Raw genomic sequence first — 16,520 nt, 5'->3', positions numbered from 1 at the left:
GTCTGCGTCCTGCGCCTGCGCGGCTCCGTCTCCGCGCACTTCTCCCTTTCCTCCTCCCCCCACTTGCGCGAATCTCCCACCTGTAGGTGATTTCAGTCGGTAGTGGGCCTCTTCGTCTTGCCTGTCTGCTGTGCAGGGAGTCCTTTGTGGAGTTTTTGTTGTTCGATTCTTTGTAAATTCCAGTGGAGCTTTACAGAGGCTCACCTCACGCCGCCATTTTTCCGGAAGCTTTGAACAGTACTGTATTTTAAACATCAAAGTTGCTAAGACACTAGATCTTAATGGTTCCCACAACAAAAAAGAAATTATCATTATGTGACGTGATAGAGGTGTTAGCTAACACTATGGTTGTAATCATATTACAACATATAAATGTATCAAATCAACACATTGTATGCCTTAAACTTACACAATGTATGTCAATTATATCTCAATTTAAAAAGTCAATTATAAGATGAAACAGTATCAAATTATAATTTTTTGGTAGATTTCATCAGAGTAATAAATATTGGAAATGTGTAGTTATATATACCTAGCAATTAGTGATAACCTTCACATTTCAAATGCTGTACAAAAACTAAAATTTATTTTAATAAATATGAGACTTAAAATTTTTGTTTTCTGCTTTGTAGGTTATTTTTTTCCCCATGAATACATTTCTGATCTTAAATAACTATTTATATGAATTCAGATTTTCTTGATTTGGGTAATTCTTTTTTCCAAATTTCTGAGTAATTTTTTTAATTAAAAAATTCAATAGAAAGTAGATTCTTTTTTATTTCTTATATGCCAGGCATGTGTCTATGCTGTCATGATCATTAGATTACTTAAAAGAGGTAAATTAGGAATCAATTTTTTTTTGTTTCTCTTGAGGACAAGAATCACAGTGGCAGCTCTGTCCATAGAAGGGAGCTCTCAGGAAAACTTTGCTTTTCTTCTGGCTCTACTACATACCCACTCACCCTGGCCTGCCCATACCTCACTGGTATGTGACACTGCTGTCAACCTCACGTGGCCTCCCACTCAGGACAAGACTCCAAGTGCTACCATCCGCTGTTGCCACTGGGGTTGTCTGTAGCAGTACTAAGGATAGACTACGGGATGTTGGAGTTAAAAAAACAATTCTTAGTGGGTTTTAAAAACAAAGGTTTATTTCTTGCTCATCTCTGTCATGGGTTGGCTAGGGGCTCTGCTTTTCGCTTCCACATTCAGGAATATACACCGAAGTAGCAGCCACCACCTTGAGCATTCATTTGTCTCTCAAAGAGCGCTAACCATAGGTCTGGAGGCCTCACATTGGCCATTAGAGTTCTGGCCTGGCAGTGACAGGTGCCACTTATGCTCACTACTCATTGACTGCAACAAGTCTCATGGCCTTACTGAACCTCTAGGAGCCAGGAAATATTATCCCATCATGTGCCAGGAAGGTGGAAAGCCAGAAATGCTAGGTGAACAGTATTAACGGTTATTATAGTCACCATGCAGTGTACATCTCTTTCCTTCCTAGGAGAATGCTGACTTTGATTCGTCACCTCTCTCTCTCCCATGCTACTCATTAAGTTAGATAAATCTGACCCTATTTCCTGTTCCATGAATGGGTCTTAATGAATTTAAGTCAATCAAAATAATTTTAACCTGGTGGTAACTGATTCAGGAAGGAACGTGAGACATACACGTAATTCAGGCCAATGAGATGCTATGAGAGGTTTGTGGGGACTTTGGGGAAAGTTTCTTCTCATTCTCTTCTCTCAGCTTCTAGGAGTAACTCCCTTGCTTTCTCTGGATGTGAGGGACAAAGCATGGAAGCCCAAATGCTACTTGCAGCAATTCTGTGACCAAGACGAGAACGTTTCAGGATAGAGCTAATACCACAGATGGTAGAGCAGAGAGATAGAAAAAACCTGGGTCCCTGATGAAATGATTAGCTGTTGGATCAGCCAAACCTAAAGCCTATCCTACCTTTGGAATTCCAGTTCTCTCTGCCAAAAAATGTCCTTATTGTTTAAGAGCTGCTTTGAGTTGGATTTTCTGATACCTGCAGCCAAAAGTATCCAAACTAATATACCTACTTAACCAGGTTTCCTGTCAGGTTTCCTGCTTTGTTTGTAGGCCCTGACTCGCACCCTCCTGGCTGCCTCTTCCTCTTGTCACATTTCACTTGGAGGTAGAATGTAGATTTGCCTCAAATTCAGTTATCATATGAATTCCTCCCTTTGCTTACTGACTTCATGGCCTTCAAATACGGCCTGCTTTTACCCTCTGCCTCCAGCTACGTGGTCCGTTCCTGGCTGGCTTTGTGGCACACACCGGTGATAAGCACACTGACTTCTCATGGACATTTTTGCTTCTTGAAAACGTGTCCATTGTATTACTAAATTGTATCTTGCCTACACACTGGTTGAAACTGAAACAGCCACATGGTCAAATGCTATGAAATATAAAAGGTCAGTGGAGTAGTCCTTCCACTCTGTCAACTGCACATACTATCGCAGAGCTGTGAGCCTCGTGATTTAATGACTTGCTTGCTTGAGTCCTGGTTTAATGCTGCCATTGAAACATCCCATCACATCCCATACATGAGCTGAAGGGTGACAGTAGAGCCCATTTTCATGGCACTTGTCATAGCAAAAGACAGAAGCCCCAGCACTAATGCGGGCAGGGGTGTGCTATTTAGATCCAGATTTTAATGGGCACATTTTAGGTGAATTTTAATAGGCATGAAGTTAACACATTTTGTTTGTCTCCCAGCCTGGCTCATTTACCACCATAAATACAAGAAGCCATGCCAAGTTAACTTACCTCAGGTAGTTTGGGAGGAGTGAGGGAGAGGGCAAATCTGTGAGTAAGCGACGAAACAGAAATAGTCTAGGAGCTGTGTGTGGGTGGAGGGCATGGTGTTACTGACGTGACTGGACGCGTGGAGTCTGAACTGGCCTTTTTCTGAATTATTCATACTTTCTGAAACCCTCCCATGGAAGACCTACACCTTTTAGATTTACTGTCTTTGTATCTAACAAGGATGATTCCAGAGAGATTTCTGGCACCAGTTGTTTTGGGGAATAAAAGGACAGCATGTGTCTGCTTTTTGTTTTTTCCCCTCCTTTCCCTTTTCTTTAACTCATTTTATCAAGGCATGCAAAGCTCTCACTGATACAATTGAGGCTCACAAACTGTTAGAAGAATCGTCTTAATGAGCATCATTTAAGGAAGAGGATAAAAAGAAAGGAGGCAAGGGATGGGGAGAGAGAACAGAAGGCTGTTATCTAGCTGGTTTGGCTCCCTCTCATCCAGAAGGCTAACTTTCCGGCAGTGGGAAGGGAACGGGTCAAATTATGATAATTAGGATCTTATGTGTCAGCTCATGATTTGCATTTCCTTCATTTCATTGTTTCCCTTCATGTTTGCTGGAAGACTAAATAATACACTGCTGTGTTTGTGCCAAAGGGTTATTCTTGGGATTCACAAGAGGGATGGCCATCAGAGAGCATGTCTGGCCTGGTTTTCCAGAATGGTTTTCCGGGGGACAAAGACAGGTGGCTTAGTAGAATCAGGTGACCCGCCTCTATGGGACTTTAGAGACTTGAGAAAAGAATCATAAGATTTTAAGAGTTTCCCTGTGGATCTATCATCCAGGTGCTGACCACCTAGTCTAATTGTGTGGTAGATTATCAAAATCATTTATTTTTTCCCTTCTGCATTCTACTCAATATATTTTGCCTTCCAACGGACTCAAGCTGTGGGAAAAGCCCACAGGGAGAGTTAGGTATAGCTCATTTTCTTAGCAAATGGAGATCGCAGTAATTTCTCCTGTCTATGCAGTTAGTGCCCTCTAGCCCAGGCCCTGGACGTTCCCAGCCGTGGCATGTGAGATGTGATTGGCAACTTTCCGCTAATGGTAGAGCTGCTGACTCCCCCTGCTGCCAGTCTCTACATGTCACCTTTATACTCATTTTATACTAAACAAGAGAGGGAAGGAACTGTTTGGAACCCCCAACTGCAGGATTGGTTGGAAGTTCCTGTAGTGTATTTTAACAGAACCATAATTTCCAGCAGCTACCGTTGAGAAAACAACTATTAGAGAAGCATTGGCTCTCAAATATAATGTGATCAAACACTTCACTAGCTATATAGTGAACATCTGCTTTTAAAGTAGGGGCCACACTGACAGCCACCCTAACTCTCCTTTGCTATCCATGTGTGTCAGGTAGTTGCAATTATTCCACATCATTCCCCGTGTGGCAAATTTACACAGCCTTCCATTCTTTTCTTTTCTGGGAAGGCCCGTGGCAACTTTGCCCATGTTCTGATTATTATTCGGGTCACTAATTGCAGGAATATCAATGCTATGCATTCATCGCGTGCCAATGATGACGGCACCGGGAAGCTTCAGGGCTGGGACGATCTGGTCTAACTTCTCATTTTGTAGAAGAAACCAGGGCTCAAGGGACCACCACCAAATCTGTTGGCTATTTAGAGCAGGTTAGGCAAGAGAATGCAAAGCCTTTTTAATGTTAATGTTTTATTGAAGTATAATGTGTATTATACTTCTGTAGTGTACACAGAAAAGTATGCATATCACATGTCTAAGCTCAGCAGATTTACAAAGTAGGAACATCTGTCTAGACAGCACCCTGAGCAAGAAACAGATGCTCCCTTCCCACCTGCACTATGCCCTCCTCTGGGTGACCCGATCTTGACTTCTAATACCTTGACTGATTTTGCCTGTGTGCAGACTTTATATTAGTAGATCCAAAAGTCTTGAAATCAGTGCTCCTTCCACAACCACAGTTTGTTTGTTTTCATTTTGATTTAAACACTTGGTTTTCTGTGAGAGACATTTCCCACCTCTCCTCTGTTTTCTCCCCTTGCTTCAGGAGGAAAACTACACGCTTCATTTACTATCCAGTTGTGCAGCTAACTGCATCTTATAAATGCTAGAAAACAGCAGGATCTGATACAGACTAATGGTCAGCTCACAGGATATCTGTGAGATTTATATCTTTTGGTCACACGTCCCTCTTTGCACAGTCTGATATTTTCCAAAGCAGGTTTTTTATGTACTGAAATATAAGTGATTGCTGAATCAGGTCTATCGGCTGTCCAAACTCTTTCAGCATATCTGTGGAGCATCTTATTTTTATTCTCTATGAGCAAAACAGAATAGATCCCCTTTGTCTAGTAAATGAAGGTGTAAAGTTACAGCAGTGAAAACAAGGCACAGGAGCAAAGTGCTTGGGTTTGCTCTCAGAGGGCATTTTATACAGCCACATGCCTACTTCTCCAGAGGCAGCAGAATTCTTTGGACATTTGAGTCTTGAAGACCTGTAACAGCCAATAGTGAAAAAGCTATTTGGTCAAAATAAACTGAAATAAGTAGCCATGACGGAGGTGACTAATTCATCTGTAATAGAGTTTGGACTTATAGAGAATTCTAACAGTTTTTGGATTCAAATGGGAGAGAGACATGTTGTGCCTTCCAGGGAAGAAGCTGGCCACAGAGATCCTCTCTCAGATTAAAAAAAAAAAAATTTATAAGCTGCCAGCATTCTAGTGAATGAAGAAGCTGGAGGCATATATTACTATCCATTATCCTTCCCAAGATGTCTACCTGAGTGTCTCTCTATCCATTAGATGTAGACAGCAAACCCTTGCTTTAGTGGGGTAAAGGAAAGGGGAGAAAGGAAGTGTGGGAAAGAGGGCATGGATGACACTGATGGGAAAACCACCTTTGACTTTACATGGGACTGTGATGCTTCCTTTCCATCCCCTGTACTGAAACGTTGTGATTTGAACTTCTTAAAGGTCCACTGTCCCTCCACAAACCACGGAGAGACTGGGAGTAGGCGAGCTCTCCTGGCACGCTCTTAGATTCCTGAGAGCTTAGCATCTCAGGAAAGAAAAACCTGAAATCATCCTGCAGCCACCACTGAAGATCTCTTATAAGCTGTTAGATGAGGTTGTCCTAATTTGATCAGCCAGGTGTATCAAGACATACCGTGTTTCCCTGAACATAAGACCTAGCCCGACAATCAACTCTAATGAGTCTTTTGGAGCCAAAACTAATATAAGACCCGGTCTTATTTTACTATAATATAAGACTGGGTTTTATATAATATGATATATAATATAATACCTTATATTAATTTTTGCTCCAAAAGACGCATTAGAGCTGATTGTCTGGCTAGGTCTTATTTTTGGGGAAACATGGTAGTTGCCTTGGAATCTAAGAATACAAGGTCCTACACTCCTGGGGGAATATCAAAGATCCTGTTATGTAAGGCTGCCAGAAAGCCTTTCTCTATGCTTAATTCCATGATTAATTAACCCCTTTTCAATTATGCCAGAATTAGCCCTGTCTGTGGAAATGTTGCCCATAGGCTGGGTTCCCAGCCTTTTGAAATGTCCTTTGTACTTTTGTTTTGTGAGCAATCAGAAAATGTCCCTGAAGCCAGTGACACCATCCTCCCTCTTCTGATCAGATCACAATGTGAGAGCCGGGTTGCTGGAGAGGAATCAGCTCAGAAAGACAGTTGCAATTATACCAAAAAGAAGAAGGAAGAAAAAGAGGGCAGTTTATGAAAATAATAATAGAATATTAACCACAGAAAAACAATGACAAAGTCTAAAATTTGTTGAAGATCTTCCAGAAAGTTTAAGATGCTTTACCCATATTTTTCATTTATGTCAACAATGTACAGAAAGACCAAATGATTTAATAATAAACCATACATTTGAACAGTATTTTATAGATATGAATTGCTTTTGCTTACCCTATCTTGTTTGAGTGTTACTTAAACCTGGAAGTAGAAAGGTAAATTGTATAATATATTCATTTTGTATACAAGGAAAATGAAGCACAAAAAGGTTATATGACTTGTTCAAAGTCATGAATAAATACGTAGGGATCTGGTCATCTAGCAACTGGTCAGGTATGAATTTCAGTGTACTAGAATGTCTTGTTTAGCATAATTCTAGAAGGTGGACTTGGCATCCTCATGTAAATCCAATAATTACTAAGATTACCATAGTCTGTTTTTAGGCACCATGGGCTGAAAAGGGAAATAAGATGTGATGCTACTCACAGGTGGTTTACAATTTGGTTGGAGATAGTGGCCCTGAGATAAGAAATAAACAAGATGCTGAAAAACTGGATGGTACCAAAAGAAAGAAACAAACAAAAACCCAAACAAACCCACCAACCCCCAAAAAACAGTGCAAGCAAATTCTAGAAAGGAGACATAAACAAAGTCAGTCAGTGCTGGGAAGGTTTCCAGGTAGCAGGCAGGCTCTAGATGAACTGAGCATTGTAGAGAAGCAGCTCTGCCTGTGAGGAGAGCTGTGGGATGTGTGCATTGAATCTGGGAGCAGAAAGGCCACTCAGGAAATATCTTGATTTCAGTTATGTATGAGGACATTTTGGAATTTGTGGGGAGAACTGCCTCCAGTGGTGAATAGGTCAGGCTATGAGGACCCAAATCATTTAAAGCTTTATAATAAATTTCAACACTCAGCATAGCATTTGAAAGCAACCAGGTAGCCAGGATGGAGCCCAGAGCCCTGGTGAGCACTTAGGGTCTCTCTGGTTTACACTATTCAGCAACGTGCCATTACCAACTTTTTTCTTGTATTTCAAGACAGTTTTATTTTTAAAGATTTTATTGGGGAAGGGGAACAGGACTTTAATGGGGAACGGTGTATATTTCTAGGACTTCTTCCAAGTCAAGTTATTGTCCTTTCAATCTTAGTTGTGGAGGGTGCAGCTCAGCTCCAGGTCCAGTTGCCATTGTTAGTTGCAGGGGGCGCTGCCCACCATCCCTTGCGGGAGTTGAGGAGTCGAACAGGCAACCTTGCGGTTGAGAGCCCACTGGCCTATGTGGGAATTGAACCGGCATCCTTGGGCGTTAGGAGCATGGAGCTCTAACCGCCTGAGCCACTGAGCCGACCCCTCAAGACAGTTTTGAACACAGAATCCTAGCAGAATAAATCAGGAAATTCAGAAACCTAGAGGCAGAATTGCTTAGCTGTCAAATTTTATAAGATATCATGTTAATTTAGTGCCTTTATTATATAGTAGAGAGAGAAAAAAACTCCTAGAAAAAGTTAGGGCCTATAATCAATCTGAATGTTGACAGAGTCTTGTTAAAGGCTTCATCCCACCATTGAGATGTGTATGGAGAAGAATTCTCTTGAAGAACATCTAAGTCACCCACAGACACCCAAACCAGGCTGGTAATCAACATGGAAGACTAATAATAGAAGGAAATTCATGGTTTATGAATGATTGCTACATTAGGTAATTTTTCTCTATTTTCCTACTACTCTTCAAGTTGTCCAAACCCATTTTAAGGTGCATAAGAATTTAGTAGAAAATAATGGGAAAGGAGTGATTGGCACCTGAAAACAGGAGCCAAAGTTTCTTACTCTTAGTATGTTGGGTAGGAGAACAAGAAGCTGGAATCTATGTTTATACATTAATTTTGTTTCCAATGCAGATAGTTGAAGGTTGGTTGGAACATAGTATGTTTCTATAGTATGAAAGAGACAGAGAGAGAGAGAGAGAGAGAGAGAGAGAGAGAGAGAGAGAGAGAGAGAGAGAGAGAGAGAGAGAGTTTAAATAGTGCAGGTTGTTTATTGGCCTTCCACTATAGTTAGGAGTTATGGAAGGTAAGCTGTCAGTGAGTATGTGACAGGGGCTGTGAATTCCAGTCTTTACTCAGTCCTTCTCAGTTCCCTAGTATTTTCCATATTGTGACCATCTTGACCTGTTTTGTGTTTTGGAATTTAAAAATATTTATTCTTTTAAAAAAAAGCATTGTCCATAAATGCAAGAATGGTGCTCAACCAAAAAGCAGCAATACTTTCCACACCGGTGGAAGGAAAAGTTTGACGTGTTGGATTTAGAGAAATGGTGGTGCTTTCCTAAATGGTAATTCTGCCTATACATAATTTTCACCCTGCCACTGCCTTTAACCACAGCTCCTGTGTAAATGCAGTCTCGTTGAAGAATGAGAGAGAGAGAATGAATGAAGGTGAAGAGAAAGGCTGAGGAAGTGGCCAGTATGATTTGGCTGACGCTTTCACTGACACCTCAGGAAAATGTGTACTTGCTCATGAACAGCCACACGCCCCAACTGTTGACGACGTCCTTCTCTCAGGCTTCAGCAATTCTGACAGCTTCCACACGAGGAAGGCTGGGAGGAGATAGCCTTATCCTCATTAAAACCGCAAGAATGTCACGGTACTGATTGGCCTCAGTGAGAAAGCGTTACATTGGAATTCCAGGATCAGTTTGTCTTCTCATATGTGTATTTTAAGGACAAAAAGAGCACTCGATGCTTTCTCAACTGTGGGAGAGCAAAAGTAACAGAATAGTTATATTGAATGAAATCCTACAATAGAGTGAGAAGATAAAGTGTGAAATGGTGTGTGAAGAGAATGAGCTAAATTGATGGAGGAGTCCATCTGAGAAGCTGCAGCTGACAGGATTCAGGATGGTGCACCATGGGTCCCCTCTGGAAAACAGCCTTGAATAGTCCATTTGAATCTCTTGATACATATATGCTCAGCTCCCTAACAGTTACGCTGTAGGTGATTCTGTTCTGCTTCTTAAACTATGAAGTAGTTGACCTATATCATATGTCAAAGATTATAAGAATGGAGCCAGGAAATCTGCCAAGAATAGTCTTCATAAAGGAATTACATTTTCTTCCATGTGTGAACAGAAAGAAATGGTTTCTACTCTTCCTATGGCACTACAGACAATTTATAAAAGGATCACTGGGTTATGTTGCATTTGCACAGGGTTTAAAAATTCCGTGAGATGGGAGGTGAGGTTGGGGGATGGGGGAGAAGGTGAAGGGATTAGAAAGTATAAATTGGTAGTCACAAAATAGTCATGGGGATGTGAAATACATAGAGAATATAATCAGTAATGTTGTAAAGATCATATAGGGGGCCAGATGGATACTGGACTTGTCGGGGGGAATCACTTCATAGATTGTGTAGATGCCTGACCACTGCGCTGTACACCTGAGGCTGAAGTAGAATAATATTGAATGTCAACTATAATTAAAATACACACACACACACACACACACATATATATTCACGGGAATTTATATATACATATACATATGTATATACACTCATGGGATGTAAAGTATAGCATAGGGAATTAGTTAATGGTATTGTAACAGCTATATACGATGTCAGAGGGGTAGTGGACTTGGGGGTGTTATCTCTTTGTGAGGGGTGTAAATATCTAATTGTTATGTTGTTTTTCACTCCTGAAACTAATATAAAAAGATTCAGTGAGAAAGAATGCAAAGAAGATAACCACCTCAAATCTTTGTTCTCATGTTTTCTATTGTTTTTGGACATGTGACTAGACTGGGAATGAGCTAACATTAATTTTTTCGTCTTATGGCTGCTGTCTTCCCAAAGTCACCCAAGTTATACTGAAAACAATTGCAAGACTTTCCTGTACGTGAAGGGCAAAGAGCATAAGGTGGATAACATGAGGCTCCAGGGATGATGTTAAGAGTGTCTCTGGGTGGTTGGTTAGCTCAGTTGGTTAGAGCGCGGTGCTCTTAACAACAAGGTTGACGGTTCGATCCCCATATGGGCCACTGTGAGCTGCGCCCTCCACAACTAGACTGAAACAACTACTTGACTTGGAGTTGATGGGTCCTGGAAAAACACACTTAAAATAAATTAAAGTTAAGAAAAAAAAGAGTGTTTTTGGGTGGTTCCCAAAGCAACTCTGAGAAAAGGCCCATTTTAGAAGCGAAGTTGAAGAACATCTGCAACAATGCTCAGTGATAAGGACATTTAAAAAACAACACAACAAAACAAAATATAAAGGTAAGTGGCTTGCAATAAAATATATACCTTAATAATTCTAGATTGCAACTCGGCCTAGTCATACGCAAGGCAAAATAAGGGAGTTTTCTAGAAATGTTTTGTTGGTTCTGAACAATGCTGGGCTTTTAGTAAATATATCACATTGTTTCTTTAAAAGTTATTTTCCTAATAATACAAATGCATTCATTTGCATGATCTGGGTAATTAAACTTAATTGTGTAATTAGAACAAATGAGCATAATTAGATTGCACTAACCGTATGTAACAACATTATTAGGTATATAAATCTTTTCTTCAAGTTTCATATGGAAACACACACACACACACACACACACACACACACACACACACACACACCCGTGTAGTCTTACCCAATAGGATCAGAAACCTTCATCTTCCCCTGTTGTTCAGGATGGCACTTATTATTTCAGTCCCTTTTACCCTCCTATCCACGTGGAATTATAGAGTGGTAATAAAGATGTTAATGAGATCTGCTAGTGAGAATGCATGCCTAAATAGCACAATGAAAAATTGATTCTATGATAATAATAATAGCTGCCATTTATTAAGCATTACATTATGTTGGGTATTGGGTTAATCATGTTACATAACATCTCATGCAAAATTCGACAACTCTGTGAGGTAGATGTTATTCTTTTTTTTAAATTAAAGTTTATTGGGGTGACAATTGTTAGTAAAGTTACATAGATTTCAGGTGTCCAATTCTGTAATACATCATCTATATATGACATTGTGTGTTCACCACCCAGAGTCAGTTCTCCTTCCATCACCATATATTTGATCCCCTTTACCCTCATCTACCACCCCCACCCCCCTTACCCTCTGGTAACCCTAAACTATTGTCTGTGTCTATGAGTTTCTGTTTCTTCATTTATTTGTCTTGTTCTTTTGTTGTTTTCAGTTTTATATCCCACATATCAGTGAAACCATATGGTTCTCTACTTTTTCTGTCTGACTTATTTTGCTTAGCATTATAATCTCAAGATCCATCCATGTTGTGGCAAATGGTACTATTTTATCTTATGGCCGAAAAGTATTCCATTGTGTATATATACCATAACTTCTTTATCCATTCATCTATCGAAGGACACTGGTTGTTTCCATATCTTGGCCATTGTAAATAAAGCTGCAGTGAACATTGGAGCACACGTGTCTTTATGGATAAATGTTTTCAGATTTTTTTGGGTAGATACCCAGGCGAGGGATTGCTGGGTCATATGGTAATTCTATTCTTAATTTTTTGAGGAACCTCCACACTACATACCATAGCCGCTGCACCAATCTGAATTTCCACCAACAGTTTATGAGGGTGCCCTTTTCTCCACAGCCTCTCTAACACTTGTTACTATTTGTCTTGTTGATGATAGCCATTCTGACTGGGGTGAGGTGATATCTCATTGTGGTTTTTATTTGCATTTCTCTGATGATTAGTGATTTTTGAGCTTTTTTTTTGTATGTCATTTGTAAGTCCTCTTTGGAGAAATGTCTCTTCAGGTCCTCTGCCCATTTTTTAACTGGATTGTTTGTTTTTTTTGTTGTTGAGTTGTATGAATGCCTTATATATTTTGGATATTACTCCATTATCGGAGGCGTTGTTTGCAAAAATCTTCTCCCATTTGGTTGGTAGCCTCTTTATCTTTTCGATGGTTTATTTTGCTGTGCAGAAGCTTTTTAGTTTGATATAGTCCCATTCATTTATTTTAGCTTTTACTTCCCTTGCCTTTGGAGTCAAATTCATGAAAGGCTCTTTGAACCCAAGGTCCATAAGTGTAGTGCCTATGTTTTCTTCTATGCAGTTGATTGTTTCAGGTCTTACGTTTAGGTCTTTGATCTACTTTGAATTAATTTTGGTACATGGTGACAGATAGCAGTCTAGTTTCATTCTTTTGCATGTGGCTTTCCAATTCTGCCAGCACCATTTACTAAAGAGGCTGTCTTTTCTCCATTGTATGTTTTTGGCTTCTTTGTCAAAAATTATCTGTCTGTATTTTTGTGGGTTTATTTCTGGATTCTCAGTTCTATTCCATTGGACTGTGTGTCTGTTTTTCTGCCAATACCATGCTGTTTTGATTACTGTAGCCCTGTAGTACAAGCTGACGTCAGGGAGTGTGATACCTCCAGCATTGTTCTTTTTTCTTAGGATTGCTTTGGCTATTCGGGGTCTTTTGTAATTCCATACAAATCTGAAGATTTTTTGTTCTACATCTTTATAAAATGCCATTGGGATTTTGATGGGGATTGCCTTAAATCTGTATATTGCTTTGGGTAATATGGCCCTTTAAACTATGTTGATTCTTCTAATTGATGAACATGGAATGTCTTTCCATTTCTTTGTGTCTTCTTCAATTTCTTTAAAAAATGTCGTATAGTTTTCAGTATATAGGTCTTTCAAATCCTTGGTTAAGTTTACTCCTAGGTATTTTATTCTTTTTGCTGCAACTGCAAAAGGAATTGTTTTTAAATTTTTTTTCTGAGACTTCACTGTTAGTATATAGGAATGCAATGGACTTTTGTATGTTGATTTTGTAGCTGGCAACTTTACTGTATTCTTTTATTGTTTCTAATGGCTTTTTGGTGGTGACCTTAGGGTTTTCTATATATAGCATCATGTCATGTGCTAAAAGTGACAATTTAACTTCTTCATTCCCAATTTGGATGCCTTTTATTTCTTTCTCTTGCCTGATTGCTCTGGCTAGGACTTCCAATACTATGTTGAAAAGCAGAGGCGATAAGGGACAGCCCTGTCATGTGCCTGAATGTAGAGCAAAGGACTTCACTTTTTCATCAGGAATTATGGTATTAGCTGAGGGTTTATCATATATGGTCTTTATTATATTAAGGTATTTTCCTTCTGTACTTATTTTATTAAGTATTTTAATCATAAATGGATTTTGTATCTTGTCAAATGCTTTTTCTGCATCTATTGATATAATCATATGATTTTTGTCCTTTATTTTGTTTGTTTTTGATATTCAATGAAAGCATGTTGGGAAAATTGAGGACAATATTAACCAAGATCATGAGGAAGCGCTTTCATATTTCCCCAAGGAGAGGTTAAATAAATTAAAATTTGGATATACTGAATTTGAGAGACCAATGGGACAGTCAGCTGGAGGTGTTCAGAGAATAGATGGAAAATACAGTTCTGCAGTTTTGAGTTGGGTAGGGGTTAGAGACCTAGATATTCACTTCCTTAACAAATATTTATTGAGTGCCTACTAAACTCCAGGCCCTATTTTAAAGACTAGGGGTAGAACAGTGAACAGTCATCAACATGTAAGTGGCTGATAAAGCCAGAGGAGTGGCTGAAATCCTCGGGAGTGTGAGGACCAAGGACAGATCCCCTGAGGAAGTCCGACAACTAAAAGGCCGGTGGGAGAGAGGGGGATGGAGAGAAAGGCGCTAAGACAGAGTGGACAGAAGGGCAGGAGTACATGGTAATGGAGGAAACAAAGGAGGAAATTGGGTCCATTTTCTTTAATTAAAAAAATTTTAATGTGTGAAAAAAACCACAAAATCTAAAATTTACCATCTTTCTCGTAACCATTTTTTAAGTGTAGTTTAGCAGTGTTAAGTATAGTCACATTGTTGTGTAACAGATTTCCAGAAGTTTTTCATCTTACAAAACTGAAACTCTATACCCATTAAACAACAACTCCCCACTTTTCCCTTCCCCAACATTCTACTGTCTGCTTTGATGAGTTTGACTACTTTATATACTTCATGTAAGTGGGATTATACAGCATTTTTCTTTTTATGACTGGCTTATGTTCTTAGCATAATATTCTCAAGATGCATCCATATTGTAGCATGTGATGGGATTTACTTCTTTTTCAAGGCTGAATAATATTCCATTGCATGGATACACCACATTTTGCTTATCAGTTTATCCATCGATGGACATCTGGGTTGCTTCCACCTCTTAGCTAGTGTGAATAACGCTGCCACGACATGGGAGTACAAACAACTTTTTAAAAAATTTTATATCAATACTTTAATATTGAAATCAGCTATCAGACGTATCCACCAACTCTTATATTTCATTGTCCACATCTCAGGAGATATTCAAAGTGAGATTAGTTTGATGAAGCATTCTCAGTAAATCTAGAACACTCTGTACTTCATCTCCAAATTTGTCAGGTCCTTCAATAAGTTACTTCTTATTTGTTGTTTAGTAGTATTTATGAAATGATTTAGTGCAATACGTCATCGAGGTATCATTTAAAAGGTAAATACCCTGTAGATTTGGATTTGTCATTCCAATTCCTTGCACTCGATAATATGTGTCTTTAGAAGCATCATCTTCATTTTCTGACTTCTTCACAGTAAATTTAGCCTTTGCTAGTTGTTCAGCAAAATGTACAGCTGTTTGTGTATGGAGTGTAACTGGTCCTGTTTTTATTCTGGAAACGCCACTGGTTAATGGCTTGAAAATGACCAGCTGGTCTTGCAGATACTCATCCACAGCACCACCATGTCTAAGATTTGCTAATAGCATTTTGGCAGCTTCAGTTCCAACCTTGTCTGCATTTACACCTTGTTTACCAAGCAATGATCCAGCCGACAAACCACCAGTGGATGTCTCAGCAATAATGATTATTTCATTTCCACTGTCAAAAGCTTGGTCTTTAGGTTCCTGAACAGGCTGGATGCTAACATACAGATCCCTAATCTCCTTTCTGATGCATCTTACAGCTACAGCCAACATTTCTTTTGCTACTGTAAATGGCAAAACTCCAGCAACAAAAGCTCTTCCATATATCTTAGTCACAGAGACACGGTCAGCTAAATTTATTGGATTCAATTGTTTAACTGGTGACGTTTGGACAATCACTTTACCACCCCCTTTTGGGTAGTAGCCTCTCATTTTAATGTGACAATTAAATTTGAAACCAAATTTTTCAACAATTGGCTTGAAAACCTTCACTCTGTAATTGATCTGCAGTGCCATATCAGCATCAGTTTCACCTTTCAAACAAAGTTCTGATGGAGAAGCAGCAAAGAGAACACAGGGCATCGAGACCTGCAGCAACAGGCACACACTCCCTGCAGTTTTGGTATCTGCTGTATGGATTCCACCTTTGATCTTCTCTGGTGTAAACATTATTTTTGTTGAGCCGATTTCTGCCCCCTCCAGGTGCCCATCACATAAATCTTGAATGATTTCCAGTCTGGATAAATGTTGAGGCCTTCAGGTCCTAATACTGCATCAAAACGTGTGCATTCAGATTGCTTATATCCCCAGATTTGATGACACATTTATAAAACTCAGGCCAGGCATGCTGTGGCCGGCTCGGATCTTCTGCACCTGCAAAGGGAGGCCCAGGAGACAGCTCAGGGCTGTGGAGACTCTCAGGATCTGGCTGCCCTTTCCATGATCCTGTCGTCCACCTCCCCTCCGCTGTCCCATCAGGGAGGGTGCTATAAATAGCTTTTTAAGACTCTGCTTTCAAATCTTTTGGATATTAAATTCAGAAGTAGGGTTCTGGATCATATGGTAGTTCTATTTTTAATTTTTTGAGGAACCATCATACTGTTTTTTGTAGTCCACTTGGTTTTTGATACCACTGTCTAATTTTGACTAGGAAGAATAGAAACAACAGCTATTTTGTGTATTAACTCTGTGTTCAGCAGAA

The 16,520-nt window shown here is 39.6% G+C and overlaps 1 protein-coding gene and 1 pseudogene across 5 annotated transcripts in view; both read right to left on the bottom strand.

Moving 5' to 3' along the window:
• The window catches only part of LHFPL3 (LHFPL tetraspan subfamily member 3), a 547,865-nt gene that overhangs the window by 97,784 nt on the left and 433,561 nt on the right, over positions 1 to 16,520 (bottom strand). The gene's annotated exons all lie outside the window — the stretch shown is intronic.
• On the bottom strand, positions 15,055 to 16,294 carry LOC109454568 (RNA 3'-terminal phosphate cyclase pseudogene; annotated as a pseudogene).

This window comes from Rhinolophus sinicus, chromosome 4 (genome assembly GCF_057876585.1).
Source record: "Rhinolophus sinicus isolate RSI-liver-muscle chromosome 4, RSI-T2T, whole genome shotgun sequence".
Lineage (NCBI taxonomy): Eukaryota > Metazoa > Chordata > Mammalia > Chiroptera > Rhinolophidae > Rhinolophus > Rhinolophus sinicus.
This window is presented reverse-complemented; position numbering and strand designations above follow the sequence as displayed.